A 21,441-nucleotide genomic window follows, 5' to 3' on the forward strand; every position below is an offset into this window, starting at 1 on the left:
ATACGATTCGCTAAGTATTTTAATAATACATGTGATCTAGATCTGGATCACTGATGTGGATAGACATCTTAGTGAAGATACTTTATATGATTAGATTACATATGACTGGACCGATGTGAATTAATTTCTTTATGAACATGTCGTTTACCATAAAGATTTAATTCATTTCAAAACAATGATCATATGTAGATCAGTCTAAATCCTGAGTAGTCATGAACTCCTGTTCATGTCTGTTGGGTCTTTTGATTCACTCGTTAAATTCTATTAGAATAATGAGGCTAGTAGCTTCTTCTTTTTTTTGGAGATTCCATAGCATAAACGGTTGGGAACGTGATCTTAAATGATTTGGAATCCAGACTTTCCTAAAAGGATTGAATATTAGTTCTCTTAAGGGTTAATTCTGGAATTGAATAGTTATTGAGCTCAAATTTATAATATGATTATAAATTAACTATTCACTAGTGAATGTACTTAAGGAACAAAAGGTAATTAGAAGGGTAAAACATTAATTTTGACTAGCTCTAATTAACGAACCAATAAATTGGAGGACAAACTACATGAAGTGATTATATAAATGGACTCCACGAAATAATTCTATAAATATAATTATATAATAACTAAGAGTTCATTCCATATTTATAGTGGAGTAATAATGAAAATAATAAATAATATTATTTAATTAAAGATTTTAATTAAAAGTATGATTTATTTGAGCTTAGTATTATAGATCCATGATCCCCAAGTCACTTATATACTACATTGTCTCGGGTGTGGGTGGTATTGACAAATTAAATTGAAAATGACTAAAATTGCGAGAAATTAATTTTCTATGGAAAAATAATTAACTAACTAATATGTTTTATTTGAGAATAATATTAATTCACTTTGGATTAATTAATATTAAGAATGTATGATATTAATTTATTAAATGATAGTAAATTATTTAGATTTTATAAGATAAAGTTAATTTTAAATTAACACATATTTATGCATTTAAGAAATCATACATTATTTTGATGCACAGGTATCTTATCTTATTAATTAAATAAATAAATGAGAAAATTTTGGGAGCACTATACAGTGCTACATGCCAGCCACTGTGCTGGCACAGTGACTGGCGTGTGACTTAGGGTCAGACCTAAATTTGATTCGTTCAACTTTTAAATGTTTTGATTTGAATTATTTTATTTATTAAATTATTATTTAAAAGAGATATTTTGATTTGATTAAGTTATTGATTAAATAACTAAATCTAATACTAATAAGTTATTGACCGAGTGTCTTTTAGATTTATAAAAATCTAATGTATCATGATTTTAAGAGAGAGACACATTATTTACATTTTATAGAAAACCTGAAAAAAGAACAATACACTCTCTTAGCCTTTCTCCTTCTCAACCCTCTCTTGATCTCATGTGTTGAGTACAACAAGAGAATCTATACTGTCCATATCATCCTACGTGCCCACGCACATCCTAGTGCATTGAGGATTTGCTTAGAAGGTCTTGATATGGATTTTGGTGCAATTCCTTGGATTGGATGTTCGTTATTTTTATACTAAAAGACAACAAGGATATTTGATAGGCTACAAGAGGTATTAGATCTGGTTCTATCTTTTATTGTGTTTGATTTAATATTTACATGCCTATATTGATCCTGACTCAGTATTGAAAGATTTTTTTTGCAATACACCTTCCACTGCACACTCTGATTTGCATATTTAATACCAATAGCTCGCCCTTTTCTTCTTGTTTCCTAAAGTGTCAGCGCCTATGCTTGAGTGTCCTGTGTATAGATTTTCTCTCTACTCCTTGAGCTTCATGAAGCCTTTTGCCCTTTTTAGGAACTCCTCCTTTGAATTGCAACTTTTCCTCTACTGAACTATAAAGTGTGGGCCTAATTCACTGAAGTTTCTTCCACATAGGAGTTTTAGGTCGCATCCCAGTGAGCATGACCATCAAATTCCTGTCATTTTCTACCCACATAGGCCAAGTGGCCTCTTCATTAAATCTTTAGAAAAATTTCTTGAAGGAATTTGTGAGACTTTGGTTTAGATTAACAGTGTTGGTTTTGTCTTTATGATGTGTTCAAGAGGCATAAAACTGCTCATTGAACTCATCAAACAGCTGGGACCAGGAGTGAATCATGTTCGGGTGGTGCTTGAGATACATTGTTTTACTGCTTCAACTAAAGTTGTTTGAAAACACATGCAATGAGATCCTAGGAAATTTCGTGTAGCCCTATCATAATATCAAAGGTTGTCGACTAGGTCCATAGTTCTGTCATATTTATCTTATACGAGCAACTTGAAGTTAAAGAGAATGGGAGCAATTCATACCTTCTTTGTGAACAAGTCACCCTGCTCATTGGCAGACTTGGGGCTTTTCCCCCGTTGTTTAGCCTTTAACTCCTCCAACTTGCAATCGATCCGAGCTAGCATCTAATTAAGCAAATTTTGCTTGTGTACGACTTCTGTGTTACTTCGTTGTTGGCTTACATTGCTTTCTTGTTCGCGACACTCTATGATGCCATTTAGGTGGTTCTAAAGGTCTTTCCTACATTCAATATATGAAAAAAATTCATTTAATTTATTTATTTCATAAAAATATTGTCCATTACATATGCTTTAATGGAACCATTCCCAACATTTTCAACTTCGACTTTACATATCTTAAACACATTAAATTCTTAATCTTTGTTATTAAGCAAATAAACATATGTGAACATAGAATAATCATATATGAAGGTAATAAAATACCTACTTCCACCTCTAGTCAACATACCATTAAGTTCACATAGATCACTCTATATTAAATCTAACAAGTTAGAGCTTCTATCAACATTATCAAGTCTATTATGACATAAAGTAATAGAATTTGAGTCATGCATCTAACAACAAGTAGAAGATGCCTTATTATTGTTCACAAAATCATTAGAGGTACAAGGTTTTATCATCCTCTCACAAGAATCTCCATTCTTTATAAAATTCTCTCCTTTTGACAAAATGAGCTTGCTGGATTGTAACGACTCAAAACTACTAACACTGATTTTGTGGAAATTAAACCATTTTCATTAATTCAAAATTATCAAAAATTCATATAAAAAAACTTTAAAAATGTAATATGTGCACACACTAAAATATTTACATTTTAGCTTTAAAGTCTCGTAGTTAACCAAAATAGTTTTAAAAAAATTTAAAAAGTAACTCAAAAGTGAAATCTTCCAAGAGGTCGGGCCACATGTACATCCTTGCAAGAAGACTCCGACGCTCACTGCTCCATTTTTCCCTTGCACCTACCTACAACATGAACAACTAGGTAAGCGATAATGCTAGAGCATAAGCACAGTTGCGACCCGGACCACAAATATCTTACGTGGAGCATAAACACCCTAGTCAGTGTCTCTAAATGAGCCATCTCTCACTAGTGTATAAGTCCTACTTCTAGCAAACAATACATTAGTTATTTCATGTTGTAGAAACGTAAATCAAAGACTGACTTACAAGTCATCCTTTGCTGTGTGCGAGAAATCTTCCCACTGAAAGTCCCGTCTTGTTAGCCTATACTGTAGTTGTTGGGGTTTTATGCCCTAATTAAAACCCAATTTCTTTGTAATCTCATTTTATTATCGATAAAAGAATAGAAATCATTTTTGACTTGGTCAATCACTTTGCTCACATGTTTTATTTTCATAATTATTTGTTTAATGTAAACTTCTATTAAATCCCATGAATATAGCTAATTATATTTATAGTGACGTAATCACAGTGGAATTGTAATGCCCTCATAATCGAGGACCATTACACTGTGTATTTTAAATAGTGTCAGACTCGCTAAACGAGTCATTTGGCCATAACCGTGTAACTAAACGTGGTTAATGGTTTATGGTTAAATTTTTTGGTCAAAAGGTATAACTGTTTCACTAAAAACGTATACTTCCATAAATGGGATACCAAACTACATTTAAAAAGGTTAATTACAATTGAAAAGTTACAACCAGCTGACGTAAGCGGAAAAATAGGGTTTGACCATAGTTCCTCTAAAAATCCCCGGTCGTGGTGGTTGAGCAGCTGCATATGTACACATCGTTACCAAAGCTCTCCAACTCATGGATGGTTCCACTTCCTTTTCCTCTTACTTGCACCATATAGCACTCGTGAACCAAGGCTCAGCAAGAAAACTTAAACATGCTCATAAGCATTTAATAACATGTTACAAAATCATAGTGAGCATGCCTAGCAGTAATAACCCTACTCATGCATGCATACCATTCATATAAATGACTACAACATCATATAGGGACATTTTCCCTAGATAAATGATCAATGAATCATATCGGGGCCCGTTGCCCAAAAATACATGATTAAAGAATCATACTGGGGCCAGTTGCCCAAAATACACGATTAATGAGTTATACTGGGGCTCAACGCCCTAGGATATGAGATTAATGAGTCACCCCGGGGCCTTTTGCCCTATCCTCTGTATAACCAGCCTTAGAGTTGGCCCACTGTACATGGCGCTTTAGTTTTCCACGACCAATAGCTCGATCAAATGTATGTCACGCTCCTGATTAAGCATAATCATATCGACCAGCGCTCAACGCGCTATTGATGCCCTTGACTTATAAGTCGATGCTTTTGACTAACACTCAGCGTGCTAATGCCGTTCTAGACTTATAAGTCAAGTACGGGGCCCAACCCTAGGATAGGGGACAATAAGTCACCCCCAGGCCCATTGCCCTATCCTCAATTTAACAACCTTGGAGCTGGCCCAATGTACCCGACGCTGAGTTTTCCACAACCAATGGGTCGGACAAGCGTATGATGTGTGTAACGCCCTAATACCCAGGGACCGTTACGTTGTGCATTTTAAACAGTGCTAAACTCGCTAACCGAGCCATTTAGCTATAATCGTGTAACTAAGTGCGATTCCGGTTTAGGGTTAAAATTTTTGGTTAAGATACAACGTTTCACTAAAACGTTTACTATATACATTGGGATCCCAAAAGTATATTTTAAAGGTTAATTACAATAAAATATTTACAACCAACCGACCTAAGCGGAAAATTAGGGACTTAACCCTAGCTCGTCTTTAAACCCTCGGCCGTGGTGGTCGAGCAGCCGCATATGTACACATCGTCACCTAAGCTCTCCAACTTTCTTTGGCCTTTACCTGCACTACATAGCAACTGTGAGCCGAGGCTCAACAAGAAAACTCAATATGCTGATGAATAGGTAATAACATGTCACTGAATCATAATAGCATGCCCAGCAATAATAGCCCTATTCATGAATGCAAGCAACTCCAAATAAATGATTATGGGGTCCTACGTCTGAATAGATGACTAGTGAGTCAATCTCTGGGGACCTGCTTGTTGAATAGATGACTAATGAGTCAATCTCTGGGGATATGCTCCCTGAATAAATGAGTAATGAGTCTATCTCTGCGTGGGTGACTAATGAGTCACACCCTGTATAGGTGACTAAAGAGTCACACTCTGTATAGATGACTAATGAGTCTATCTCTGTGTGGGTGACTAATGAGTCACACTCTATATAAGTGACTAATGAGTCACACTCTGTATAGGTGACTAATGAGTCACACTCTGTACAGATGATTAATCAGTCTATCTCTATGTGGGTGACTAATGAGTCACACACTGTATAGATGACTAATGAATCTATCTCTATGCATATGACTAATGAGTCTATCTCTGTGTGGGTGACAAATGAGTCACACTCTGTATAGGTGACTAATGAGTCACACTCTCTATAGATGACTAATGAGTCTATCTCCATGTAGATGACTAATGAGTCTATCTCTGTGTTGATGACTAATGAGTCTATCTCTGTGTTGATGACTAATGAGTCTATCTCTGAGGTCCCATGCCCTCCTAGCCATGTGACGTTTCAGTCACCTGAGTTTATAGCCCTGCCTTTATGTAACTAGCCTTTAGACTAGACAAGCGCTTTTGTTTTCATCGAACTTAGGGTTGGTCAAGCATTTCATGCTTATTATGATAATGCTTATGTCGATTAGATCTAATATTTTTGGCTTGCCTTAAACACACTAATACCGTTCCTGACTCATAAGCCAGTACCATACGACCAATGCTCAGTACTACTGTAGAACTTGACTAATAAGTCACAGCTTCACAGTCAATACTGAGACCATTGCCGATTCCTGACTCATAGGTCAGTTCTAATCACAAGTAAGCAATGCAACCATGCATATATCATATGTCAAATATCCAAATAAAGGGCATTCAACATGCATACTCAACAATCACTAGCATAATTATGATCATGCACATTTAGAGAGATTCAAGCTCTGATCAATCTCATATTCAACATTCATGCCATGCCCTAATCACATGTATCTTATGCATCACATGCATATATACTGGGTGCAGTTTTCCTACCTTTTGTCCAGGCATAGGTTTCCAATGAACGACCCTCAAGCATGATCTTATTTCCAAGCCCCTAGCGATAACCTAGTCACAACCATAATATAGCATCTTGTAAAAAATGAGTAGATAAATACTTCCAGACCAACTTCTAGCCTCCGGGACGTCGAATCCTACTCAACAGGGTAGTAAGATCGATCTCAAGCCCTTAGGTTTCAGTTCCCAGGACTAAAAACATATTTTCGCCATTTCGGCCCTTTTGGACTGCGGGCCCCAAAAACCTAGGTCTTTGCCTAATCAAGAACAAGGGCTAAACCCCTCTCTGTCTGCGTCGTGGGCAGTAGCCTGACAAAAAGGGGCAGCGGCCCAAAGTGTCCCCAATAGCCAAAAACCACATTTTTTCAAGCCTGGGCCGCGGCACACAATAAAAGGGTCGCGGCCCAACCACGAACACAACCATGAAACTCTGATTTTTCCACCTTAAATCCTTCCAAAAACCTATCCAAACATACCCAAATATCAAAAACAAAGTTCCTAATAATCTCAATGGCACAAAATCCTCAAAACCGAAACTTCAAATCATTTAAAACCATACCAAATAGCAACTTCAAAAATCAAACCTTCGTGCTCAAGAACTAACTTAAAAATAGAGCAAACTAGAAAATAAAGCTTAGAATTCTTACCCTTGACTTGAATTGAACCCCTTCCAATGGCTGAACCAATAACCTAAGCTCACAACCCTTGATTCCCAAGCTTTGATCCTCAAGCTCACTTCAAAATTCAAGCCAAAAAGAAGAAGAAAGAATTGGGAAAGAGAAAGAGAAGAGTCTCTGTTTTGGCTGCTTAATTCCTTCTACAACCAGCCATCCTAATTTGAAATATATCCCTTGGTCAAAAGACCAAAATTCCCCTATGTCCATTTAATCCCTTTTAAGCCACCCATGGGAAAAATAGTCATTTCCCACTTATCTCGCTAATTATAATTAAGGTCCTCCAATTACCATTATTCCCAATATTCTCAATTAATAATTAAATCATATCCCATTACCCACTCATTTCCGGTAATGTACTAAATTACGAAATTACCCCTAGGCTCGCCCCGAGCCCGGTATTTGACCCCGTTATGACTAAACTGCTACTTTGCTCGCTAGGATTGTCTCGTGCTGAGTAACCCATGCATAACCAAATAATAATGAAGCACCATACACATACCACATATATGCCAAATATTCCAAAATAGACCAAATTATGAAAATTACCCAATTAAACAGAAATGGGTCCACATGCATATTTAATACACCTAAACATGTATATCAAGTCATATTATGATATTATTCACATAATCATATAATGATACATATAAATATCACATAATAAAATAATTTCAAAATTTGCCATCCTGGCCCCCTAATCCAGGCCCTAAGCCTTATTAGGAAATTTGGGTCGTTACAACTATCCCATCCTTAAAGAAATTTCGTCCTCGAAATTTTATCTGAGTAGTCCGGAATATCAATCCCTCATAAATAATTCCATTTTCCAGGTCCCTCCCTCGACCTCACTGTTTCTGTTTCCTTATAATACCTTAACCCAAGGTACAACTTTGTTCCTCAGAAATCTGTTTTTTCTGTCAAAATTTGAACTGGTTACTTCTCATAGAATAACTCTACCTCCAATTCCAGATCCTTATAACTCAACACATGGGTCTCATCTAACACATGTTTCCTCAACATGGAAATATAAAATACACTGTATACGCCCAACAGTGCCAAAACTAAGGCCAATCCAAAGGCAACCTAACTGACCATATCCAGGATTTCAAACGGTCCTATTAATCTAGAGCTTAACTTGCCCTTATTTCCTCACCCCTTTCCATGGTGATACTCTAAGGAAGATACAGTCTTCCACTTGGAATTCCATGTGTGCATTTCAAATTAACATAACTTTTCCATTTACTCTGAGAAGCGAGCATCCGAGCTCTAACCTTTTCGATAGCCTCAATGATTCTCTGAACTACCTCAGAATCTAGATATAACATTTCATCCATCTCATCCCAATGAATGGGCCATAAACATTTCCTAATATACAACATCTTATAAGGTACCCCTCCAATAACTGGATAACTCTCTCTGATTTACCATCATTCTGAGGATAATCAACTGTACTAAATTCCAACTATATACTCATCGCCTTCTGTAACCTTTCCAAAGACTTGGAAATAAAAGCATAGTTCTCATCTAATAAGATAGACCTCGAATTCCATGAAGGCACACTACCTCTCTCACATAGTGGTCTATATACTGATCAACTATATTACTCATCCTTTCTGATACATGTGAGCTGACTTAAATACTGGTCCATAATGACCCAATCCAAATCACGCTAGCCCACTATCCTGGGCAGCCCCACTGCGAAAACCATCGCGATGTTTTCTTTTTTCCACTATAAAATACACAAAGGCCGTAATGGCCTTACCAGTTTCTAATACTATGTCTTGACCTGCTGATAGGTTAAGAACTTGGCCACGTATTCTGTTACGTCCCTCTCCATCCCAGGCCACCAATATAAAGCTTTCAAATTCTGATACATCTTCATTATACGTGGATGAAGAGAATAAGAGGTAGTATGAGATTCATCCAGAATCTCCCATTTAATCCCAGTGTCAATCGGATCCCGAGTCCGATCCCTATACCACAATAAACTCATACCTGACATTGCATAGCCCTTAGCTAATCCAGCTAAGACTTTCTCCTCAATTCTTCCATCTGTGGGTCACTTAACTGTTTTCCCTTTGATCCTCTCTGCAATAGTAACCTTAAGTGAAATATTGCCCACCTGGCCCACCAGTAACTCTACTCTAGTTCTGGTCATATCCTTCAACTAACATGTTGCTTGAGCAATCACTTTTCCCTATCACTGAGGTGTCATAACAACCTACTAATTGGTTCTGATCTGTAAGAAGACTCAGAACTTTTCGCAAAGCACATGTAATATCCTGCCCATCCAAGGAAACTCTTGCCCCTTTGAGGCATTCCTTGACCTTGGAAAATCTCCAACTGAGAGTATACCACAACACCGTCGATCAAGACGATCACAAATCCAATTCAGATATCTTTGAATACTCTATCCATCTAATTCATGAAAACATAACTTAGCATTAACCAATTCCTTAAAACATAACTTAGCACTCCCAGTGCTCATATCCGATATAAAAATAGTCTTCTGCATATCCTTCTCCCTAATCTTTAGCTGTACTGACCAGATCAAAGATCCACCTTGGAGAATACCATCTTACTAAATAACTGAGTCCTTAGTTCTTACAATTCTGCTGAAGCCATTCAATACAGTACCCTAGACCTGATCCTGTCCCTGGCACAAACCTAATCACCATTCTATCTCTTTATGTAAAGGTAATCCTGAAAAATCCCCTGGAGATACATCCATAAACTCACAGACCAATCCAGCTTGTCCTGGTCCCACTGGCACGACCTAAGTGGTATCCACCATACTAGCTAAGAGTTCTATGCATCCTCCTGCAATAGATCTCTAGCTCTAAATATAGATATCATATGCATAATGCCAACTACCACAAGGGTTTCCCACTCTCAAGTCCAAGAGTTACCATCCTTTCCTTGCAATCTAACATTGCCCCCATACTTGGCTAACCAATCTATATCCAAGATCATACTAAAGTTAGTCATAACCAACTCTATCAAAACAACTGATGAGTCCCTTCCACAATAATCTAACTCATCTCAACATAACCATGTAATCTGCATAACAAGTCTATGATTCTCTAGATGCAACAAGCAAAGAACAACATGGCACCAAAACTAGTTAGCGCAATACAAAAAAATAAAAAAATAAAATCAAAACTAGAAAGCTGACCTGCCACCCCCGAGGAACCAGCCTCAGTCTCAGTCTTCGACTCTGACTGCATCGAAATGAACACTCGAGCTGGAGTCAAGCTGTCCACCCCCTCTTGCTCATCCGTCCTCTGTCTTGAGCAATCCTTCATAAAATGCCCAACCATTCCACATAAGAAACACGCCCTTGCTTGGCATTCTCCCAAATGACGCCTCTTGCACCGAGTGCATTTTGGATAAGTCCTCCAGTTCTTATCTTTGCTTAAACCAACAAATGGAGGTATCACTGTCTGAACTCTGTGCTTTCTGGCACTCTCTTTCATAATCTCATTTCCTGTGCTCTCAATAGCAAGAGCCTTCCCTACCACCTGAGCATAGGTAGAGATCTCATGGATTGGGGCAAATCTAATGCCCTGAGCTACACTGGGATTCAATCCCTAGATAAACCTTTCCTTCTGAGCTACATCTGTGGGTACCATATCAAAAGAAAACTTGGCTAACCCATAGAATCTGTTAACATACTCGGTTACCGTTGCATTTCGCTGAACGAGGTTCAAAAACTCATTCATCTTAGCAGTCTTGGTTGCATCACAGTAATATCTTTCATTAAACAGCTGCCTAAATTCTTTCCAGTCCATCACAACTATATCTCGTGTCTGGGATACTACTTCCCACCATGTCCGGGCATCATCCTGCAATAGATATATAGCACAGATCACCCTATCGTAACATACCACCCCCATATTATCGAGGATGGAACTGATCATGCCCATCCACTACTCAGCCTTGAATGGATCTAGGCCTCCCTCAAAGACTGGAGGGTAGTATTCCTGGAATATTCCACAAAGGAATTCCCATTTGTTCTCAACCCTAGGCTGAGCCAATACTGGTGCCACTCCTGGCATAACAAAGGAAGATGTGTTCCCTGACAGAACTTGTTGTTGTTTCAAACACCTAATCTCTTCCTCTTGCCTCTGCAATCACAATTGCATATCTGTAAACACCTGCTGGAAATTCTGAGGGGTAGGTGAAGAACTCAAACCCTGGCTGTAATTTCAAGCGTTAGTATAACCACTACCAGGTCTCAATATTTGCCTTGGATACATACCCTCTGATTAAATCTGTAGTCAATAACTTGATCCATTAAACATGATGAGCATATTCAAAAGCCTTCCCCATGGGAAAAATCATACCACACCACATTCACAAATCACTGCAGAGCGAAAAACATGCCCATAGCATTTGTTCATCAATTCATAACCCCTGCTCCTCCAACATACATACCATGCCTCCAACTCCAGCATGCAAATATCACATTCATATAATCACGGAGCAGGTAATCATATAATCAAGAGCTAGGCTCTATCAGAATCTGATGCTCCCTAATACAATATGCAGTTAAATGATTTACATTCTATTTAAGCAGTTAAGCACATAACTATAGAAATAGTTACCATACCCTGAGTGAAGTTTGTCTTTAGTAACGAGTGTACATGCCCAACTTGTCTATAGGAACCCTTAACCTTGGCTTGCTCTAATACCAAGTTGTAACGCTCTACTACCCAGGGACCGCTACGTTGTGCATTTTAAACAGTGCTAAACTTGCTAACCGAGCCATTTGGCTATAATTGTGTAACTAAGTGTGATTACGGTTTAGGGTTAAAATTTTGGTTAAGATACAACATTTCACTAAAACATTTACTATATACATTGGGATCCCAAAAATATATTTTAAAAGTTAATTACAATAAAATATTTACAACCAGCCGATCTAAGCGACAAATTAGGGTTTAACCCTAGTTCCTCTTTAAACCCTTGGTCGTGGTGGTCGAGCAGCCGCATATACACATCGTCACCTAAGCTCTCCAACTCAAGGATGGTCCAACTTTCCTTTGCCTTTACCTGCACCACATAGCATCCATGAGCCGAGGTTCAGCAAGAAAACTCAATATGCTTATGAATAGGTAATAACATGTCACTGAATCATAATAGCATGCCTAGCAATAATAGCCCTATTCATGCATGCAAGCAAGTCCAAATAAATGATTATAGGGTCTTGTGTCTAAATAGATGACTAATGAGTCAATCTCTGGGGACATGCTTCTTAAATAGATGACTAATGAGTCTATCTCTGGGGATATGCTCCCTGAATAGATGACTAATGAGTCTATCTCAGTGTGAGTGACTAATGAGTCACACCCTGTATAGGTGACTAATGAGTCACACTCTGTATAGATGACTAATGAGTCTATCTCTGTGTGTGTGACTAATGAGTCACACTCTGTATAGGTGACTAATGAGTCACACTCTGTATAGATTACTAATGAGTCTATCTCTGTGTGGGTGACTAATGAGTCACACTCTCTATGGATGACTAATGAGTCTATCTCTGTGTAGATGACTAATGAGTCTATCTCTAAGGTCCCATGCCCTCCTAGCCATGTGACGTTTCAGTCACCTGAGCTTATAGCCCTGACTCTATGTATCTAGCCCTTAGACTAGACAAGCGCTTTTGTTTTCATCGAACTTAGGGTTGGTCAAGAATTTCATGCTTATGATGAGAATGCTTATGTCGATTAGATCTAATCTTTCAGCTTGCGTTAAACACGCTAATATCGTTCTTGACTCATAAGCCAATACCATATGACCAATGCTCAGTACTACTGCCGAACTTGACTAATAAGTCACAGCTTCATAGTCAATATTGACACCATTGCCGATTGCTGACTCATAGGTCAGTTCCACTCACAAGTAAGCAATGCAACCAGGCATATATCATATGTCAAATATCCAAATACAGGGCATTCAACATGCTTACTCAACAATCACTAGCATTATTATGATCATTCACATTTAGAGAGAGTCAATCTCTGATCAATCTCATATTCAACATTCATGCCATACCTTAATCATATGTATCTTATGCATCACATACTCGATGCAATTTTCTTACCTGTGGTCCAAGCATAGGTTACCAATAAACGACCCTCAAGCATGATCGTGTTTCCAAGCCCCTAGGGATAACCTAGTCACAACAAAAATATAGCATCTCGTCAAAAACGAGTAGATAAATACTTCCAGACCAAGTCCTTGCCTCTGGGATGTCGAATCCTACTCAACTAGGTAGTAAGATCGATCCCGGGTCCTTAGGTTTAAGTTCCCATGACTAAAAACCTATTTTGACCATTTCTGTCCTTTTGGACCGCAGCCCCAAAAACCCAAACCGTAACTTGATCAAGAACAGGGGCTAAACCCTTCTCTGTCTGTATCATGGGAAGTGGCCTAACAAAAAGGGGAAGCGGCCCAAAGTTCCCCCAACAGCCAAAAACTGCATTTTTTCAAGCTTGGGCCGCAGCACACAATAAAAGGGTCGCGGCCCAACCATGAACACAGCCATGAAACTCTGATTTTTCCACTTTAAATCCTTCCAAAAACCTATCCAAACATACCCAAATCTCAAAAACAAAGTTCCCAATCATCTCAATGGCACAAAATCCTCAAAACCCAAACTTCAAATCATTTAAAACCACACCAAATAACCACATGAAAAATCAAACCTTCAAGCTCAAGAACTAACTTAAAAACAGAGCAAACCAGAAAATAAAGCTTAGAATTCTTACCCTTGGCTTGAATTGAACCCCTTCCAATGGCTGAACCAATAACCTAAGCTCACAACCCTTGATTCCCAAGCTTTGATCCTCAAGCTCACTTCAAAATTCAAGCCAAAAAGAAGAAGAAGAATGAATCGGGAGAGAGAAAGAGAAGAGTCTTTGTTTTGGCTGCTTAATTCCTTCTACAACCAGCCATCCTAATTTGAAATATATCCCTTGGTCAAAAGACCAAAATGCCCTTATGTCCATTTAATCCCTTTTAAGCCACCCAAGGGAAAAATAGTCATTTCCCACTTATCCCGCTAATTATAATTAATGTCCTCCAATTCCCATTATTCCCAATATTCTTAATTAATAATTAAATCATATCCCATTACTTGCTCATTTCCGGTAATGTACTAAATTACCAAATTACCCTTAGGCTCACCCCGAGCCCGGTATTTGACCCCGTTATGACTAAACTGCTACTTTGCTCACTAGGATCATCTCGTGCTGAGTAACCCATGCATAACCAAATAATAATGAAGCACCGTATGCATACCACATATATGCCAAATATACCCAAAACGGGCCAAATTATGAAAATTACCCAATCAAACAGAAATGGGTCCACATGCATATTTAATACACCTAACACATGCATATTAAGTCATATTATGATATTATTCACATAATCACATAATGATACATATAAATATCACATTATTTCAAAATTTTCCATCTTAGCCCCCTAATCAAGGCCCTAAGCCTTATTAGGAAATTTAGGTCGTTAGAATGCGATCCTGGTTAGAATTAACCATATCGACCATAACTGAGCATGCTATTGCTGCCCTTGACTTATAAGTCAATGCTTTTCGACCAACACTTAGTGCTATTGTCGTCGTTGACTCATAAGTCAAGCCTTTCTCAATCAGATAATGCAGACAAGCATATATCATATATCAAATATCAAGATACAGAACATTCAACATGCTTAATCAATGATCACAAGCATAATTATAATCATGCACTTTCTCAGAGGCCCAAGCTCCGATCAAATCTATATCCAACATTCAGGCCAAGTCCTAATCACATACATCACGTATTGGGTGCAATTTTCTTACTTTTGGTCCCTGCACGGGTTAAGAATAAATGACCCTCAAGCACGATCCTGGTTTTGAGCCCCTAGCGATAGCCTAGTCACAACCAAGTATAAAATCTCTTCAATAATGAGCGAATAAAGGTTTCCAGATCAAGTCCTAGCCTTTGGAATGTCGAATTCTAACCGGGTAGTAGGATCAATCCTGAGCCCTTAGGTTTGAGTTCCCGCACTCAAAACCTCCCTAAGGCCCAAAAATCCTTTAAGCGTTGCGCCCCCAAGCATTTGAGCCACGACCCAACCTTAGTCAGAGAGGCTCATCATTTTCTTTTAGACACGAGTTGCGGTGCGACCGTGCTTTAGAGAAATCGCCCAACCTTCTGGGTTCGTGAGGGCCGCGACTCCCTAAGAACAGGGCCACGGTGTGACCCCGCGAACCCAGATTTCTCAGATCCAAATCCTTCCAAAACTCACCCCAAACCATACCAAACCCACAATTCAATCTCACAACATCCCTAGAATGTCCCAGGAAAACAAAACATGCCATTCAAATGGATCAACAACTCACCAAACCATAAAATCCAAATCAAAACTCAAGAAACTTAAGGAAACAGAAACTTAAAGCTTTGATTACCTAAGATTATGTTGTTTTATAGCTAAATCCCCTGGCTATCAAGCTTCTAATCTTCCCTAGAATCATTATGACTCTAAGCTTACTTGAATCTGAGCCCTCAAACTCGAGTTTCCTTAAAAAATGCTCATGAGTTGAAATGAGATAACGGGTTTTCTGATTTTTATAGTAATGAGAGGTTACTTCGAGTTCAAGTAACCTTAAGCAAATCCCAAGGCTCGGGGTACCCAAAATCATCCCCGAGGGCAAAATGGTCAAAATCCCCAAAATTCCTTCATCATCTTACTCACTCCAAATATATCATCAAATATTCATTCCCATTACCTAATATCCCAATAATGTATTAAATACTCAAAATACTACTTGACTCACCTCGAAGTATTAGTCCCGTTGTGACTTTCCCGCTAGCTTGCTCCCTAGGATCGCCTCGTGTCGAGTAACCCAAATATATTCATATAATGATGTGGCCTCATATCACATATATGCCAAATATACCAAAAACTGACCAAATTATGAAAATGTCCCTTTTAATCAGAAACAGGCCCACATACATATTTAATACACCTAAACATGCATATCAAGTCATATTATAATATAGTTCACATAATCATGTAATGATACAGATATATATAACATAAACACATAATGCCCATAATTTGCCATCCTGGCCCCCTAATCAAGGCACTAAGCCTTATTAGGTAATTTGGGACGTTACAGGAATATAAATATGATTATATGTTAAAAAAATAAGTTAGTCCTAAGATTAGTCAGTGCACACGACTTACACTGAGTTGCCAATCTATGATATAATCTACTTACACATTGTAGTGTTATGTTCTTTCAAGAACATTAGAAAAGTAGATAAGATCAGATGTACTTGTTACATTGCACTGGACCGATATTGATAGTAGAAAGGATAAGTAAACGGTATTTTCGTCCCATCTCGTTGTAGACCATCTATATAGGATTAAGTGATAATTATGATTGTAACAATGGATAACTAATAACATATCTATATAACTTATAGAGCGTTCTATGAATTCCATAGTGCAATTCTGAGTCTTTAGTGGAGTCATGAGGAATTAATAAGTTAGTAAATTTATTTGTTAAATTTATGATAACTTATTGGTGCTTCATTTCATAGGCCCATGTTCCCCACTATACCTTGGATCAAATCATCTAGAAAGTCTCAATTAATTGCTTTAATTATAAATTAGAATTATCAAAGTTGACCAGGTCAATTTTGGATAGTTTCACATAGTTATACAATTTATTGAAGAAAATAGATTTTATGGCAGATTTATTAATTAAGACAAATTGGTGTTTAAATTAATAAATAAGTTAAAATTAATTTTCAAATTATAAATAATTAATTTGATAAAATATTTAAATAATTATTTAATTAATTAATCAATAGAAAATAATACGGGCCTTGATTTTAAGTACAATGAGCTTATAATTAAATGAGAAATTTCACGAGCCTAAAGCTCATGATAATTTTGAACTAATGGCTGATATTACCTATTATTTTATTGATTTTTTTAATTAAATAAGTGACCTAATTGAGCCTATAAAAGGAATTCTAAGTGAGAGTTAAAAACAGATGATCAGAAAATCTAGTTTTGATGCTTTAGGGTTTTAGACTGTCTCTACAACAAAAGTCATTTTCTAAGCCTCTATATTCTCTTCTCTTCTTCTTCTCTTTGTATCTATCTCATGTGTTGAGAATTTTCCACTCTAGTCTAGGTGATTCTAAGGATACTTTGGAAGGCTATGACAAAATTTGAAGATCAGTTCAGTTTCTTGGTGATACCCTGGGATAGAATGGATACAAGGGTTAGAGAAATTGAAGGAAAGACTTATTCATTCCACTTCACATAATGTAAGTGTACTTATCATTATCTTTGTTTAAATTCAATTAAGAAACATGTTCTAGGTTTTCTTATATTAATTTGTTTAATATATGATTTACATGAAAATAAACAAGATCCATTATGAGTATTCCCAATAGTAGTTAGCATACAATATACTCAAATTTATTAAGGAATTTATAGTAGATTAATCTACCTTGGGTATTAAGGTCATAATTCGAATACCCACTAAGGGTATTGTCGTCCTCACACTTTTTAAGTCGTAAGACGACACTCAAGGTTCCCGAAAAAAATTCCCACAACAAGTCTAGTTATTTAAAAGTTGATTTTTATGCAAATTTTCCACTCCATTTCCTCTATCAGACCTAGCTGGAAAAATAATTTTGGAGGCACTTTAGCTTTACCAATTTTACCCTTTCTTTGATAAATTATCAAGAATCTAAATTTTTGGTAAAATCATTATATTTTAACTTTTGATAAACTAAATTAATTTTATATGATTAAGAAAGTTATTATAAAGATGGTGATAAAATTTAGTTTGTTTTTAAGAAAAAACAAGAGAAAGTTAATTTGATTTTAAAAGATAATTAATCCCATTTTATTAAATATCAGGGCTTTGGATCCTTTTTTATTTTCTTTTAACAAAAATCATTAATTTATAAAATTATTAATTTCTAATATCCAAATTAACCCTATAATATTTTAGTGTACTAAGCTTAAGTCCATAACTATTAAGATTAAAGTAGATTAGAAATCCAAGCTTTTTAGAAAATTATTATTTTTCTACTAAGTGTAAAAGTTGTGCATTTTAGTTATAAATTGCTAACTTTAGAAACTTATATCTTAAAAACATCAACTATAAAAATTCCCAAATTTTCGAGAATCAATCTTGGCTATAACAAGAAGTCCCTTGCTAATTTTTATACAAAAATAATCATTTTTACTTAGTGAAACAATTTTCAAAACTTCCTTTTTGAATCTGTCTAGGAACACTTTAACATTTTTCATTGATAGATCATAAAATCCATTTGGTTCATTAATTAGGTCTGAAATTTCTTAGGTCCATATTAGTGTATGTGAAAAATGGCCATACAAAAAATTAGGTCAAAAGGATAATTTTATGTTGTGAAAACCATTCACAAATTTGCCTATCAAGAGAGCCTATTTTGAAAATCCTTAATTTTTATTCAACTTTGAAAACTTATGTTGATGGTGAGAACTTGTCAACCAAGTTAGATTGTAAAATTTATGAGCTTAAGAGTAAGTAGAGAGTGGTAAAAAAGCGTAGAAGAACTTAGGATGGCTATATGGACTTAGAATCAAGTTGCAGAGTGAAAATGGGGAGAATATTTGTATTACTCAATAGTCTCTAGTTACAATGTCCGATTTCCCGATCTCTTTGCTAGAGGGGTGAAGATCTATTTATAGTGGAGCTTTAATGGCTTCTGATATATTGTGGTCTTGGGGGACATTGTTAGGGCAGTGGCACCAGACGTAGTGGTGCAGGAGGCTGTGATGTTGGCCCTGGTATATAGTCAGAGGCGTGCAAGTAGTGCCTCCACTCTTTTTAGTAATTCATACCACCACTACATGTATGATACAGATGTCAGAGTCACACCTCTATCCTCCACATGGTCGTACGTCCCATGCTCATACGTGCACCCTGTACTTGATGGTTGTTCTTACATGTCCAAGATACACCATTGCTCCAAGTTTTATTATTGTCTATAAGTGTTGAATGACTTATGGATTCTTCAGCTGGGTAGCCAGGGTCTCCTTGATGCATAAAGGGGTATCGAGCCTTGCATAGCCAGAGTCTTGTCCATAATTGTATCTTCTCTGCTCTACGTGAGTCTCGTAGCTCCTTGAAGATATCCAAGCGCGAGGTCACCGTCCCTCGGCGGCATCTAGGTGTGAATGCCTTGCAAGCCTGGCCTCACATAATGAGGCTCTCAAGGAAGGGTGCCTTGCATCTAGGCGCAAGGCCCCTTGTCCCTCGGCAACATCCAGGCGCAGTTGCCTGGCAAGTGGCATGGTTGCAGTGCATGAGGCGGGGGCGACTCGCGAGATAGGTATATAGATCAAGCACATGAGGCCCTCGCGACACGGCATCGTAAGACATGCACGAGGAAGGCAGCTCATGAGATGGATGTATGAGGCGGGGGCGCCTCACGAGATGGACATCTAGAATTAAGGCCCTCATGACATGGCCTCAAAAGACATGCACGAGGCAGGAAGCGCTTTGCGAGATTGATGTGCGAGTTGGGCGCCTAGTGAGATGGTCATGATGAATTGAGGCCCTCGCGACATGACCTTGAAAGACGTGTGAGAGGCAGGGGTGCCTCATGAGATGGATGAGGTAGGAGCCTTGCGAGATGGGCATACGGAATGGAGGCCTTTGCGACATGGCCTCGCAAGACATGCGCAAGGCAGGGGGCGCCTCGCGAGATGGATTCGCGAGGTAGGCGCCTCGCGAGATGGGCATACGGATCAGGCCCTTAAGGCCCTCGCGACATCACCCTTGAGGGCCTCACAACACGGGAGTGTTTCTTAAATTATGGTCTTGTGAGACCTATAGGCTCGACCTCGATGGAATGACTAAGTGACCATTAGCCACTTATTTCAATAAGAGACCAGACCTTTTTTCCTTGGCGGATTTTTGGCATTCACAACTTATATCTCATAGTTTTTTCAATATTTTTCTTTGACAATTGTTTAACGCCCAAACGTGACTTCCACTTAGCGGTAGTTGTAGTATAGATCGGGCGGTCGATTCCACAAGGAGGCAAAGAAATATAGTTAATCAATAAATAAAGTTTAGAGATAAATAATGTGAGGAAAATAGAACAAGTGATATTTTTTTGTTGTTTTTGAAATTTAAAGATTAGAAATATAGATAGAATAAAGTGTGATGTAACAATAGGTAACAAGTAGGAAGGATCAAGAGTCACCAATATGCATACTTATTTATTTGGATCTTTGATTCACAAAAGTTATACAAATGAGAAGTTCACATCCCAACTATTCATTTGGAAGATTTAACATTGAAGCACAAATATGTTTTACAAAAATGTATTCAAGTGATTATTATTCTTTATCTTGGAAAGATGAGATAAATCTTATGAGAAATCTAAAAATGACATTATACCATTGGCAATAATGCAATAAAATATTGGACATAAAACCTAACACAAATACTACTTTTACTATTTATAAAATACATAGAAAGAGCATGACTAATTCTATATAGATTTAGCAAAAGTAAATATATATGAATGAGATGGAGAAAATGATAAAGATAATTTCTATATTATTTTCACTAATTTGATAATACATAGAAAGTGCATGAAAAAAACTATATACTATTAGTAAACATAAATATAGATAACAAGATGAAGAAGTAGAGATGAAAGAAAATAAATCACTAAAATATATAAACTTTAAGCACATGGTGAATCAAAAATACCAAACAAAGTCATATTGCATATAGGATCATCCTAACCTTCCTAAGAAGGTTAGCATATTATGCTAGAAATTCTTATGAAATTCTAGATAGAAAATATGAGAAATGAGACTAAAATTTGGTAGAGTTTTGCTACCTAAAAATTACATAGAAATTGTGAAGTGAGAGTCTCTATTTATAGAGGGAGAAAAGGACTAAAAAGAAATTAAACAACAAAATGGGGTTTGCAAAATAAATTTGAAATATTAATAATAAAATATGATTTTGAAAAATCAAATCTTATTATAAATATTAATCTAGTTATTTTGGTGTATGATCAAAATGCCCTTTTTCTAAAGCACCAAAAAAGATGAGCTTTAAAGCTCAAAATGGCAATTTTGCAAGGCCCAATACCCACAAAACATGGGTTGAAGGTGGTTGGTGGCACAAGAGGGTTTTGATCCATTCCCAGCCAATAGGGAAGTGCCATATAGGTGCTGGTTGAAGGGAAGGAAGGAGGCCTTCGGTTTCGGGCTGCTG

This window comes from Humulus lupulus, chromosome X (assembly GCF_963169125.1).
Source record: "Humulus lupulus chromosome X, drHumLupu1.1, whole genome shotgun sequence".
NCBI classification, from domain to species: domain Eukaryota; kingdom Viridiplantae; phylum Streptophyta; class Magnoliopsida; order Rosales; family Cannabaceae; genus Humulus; species Humulus lupulus.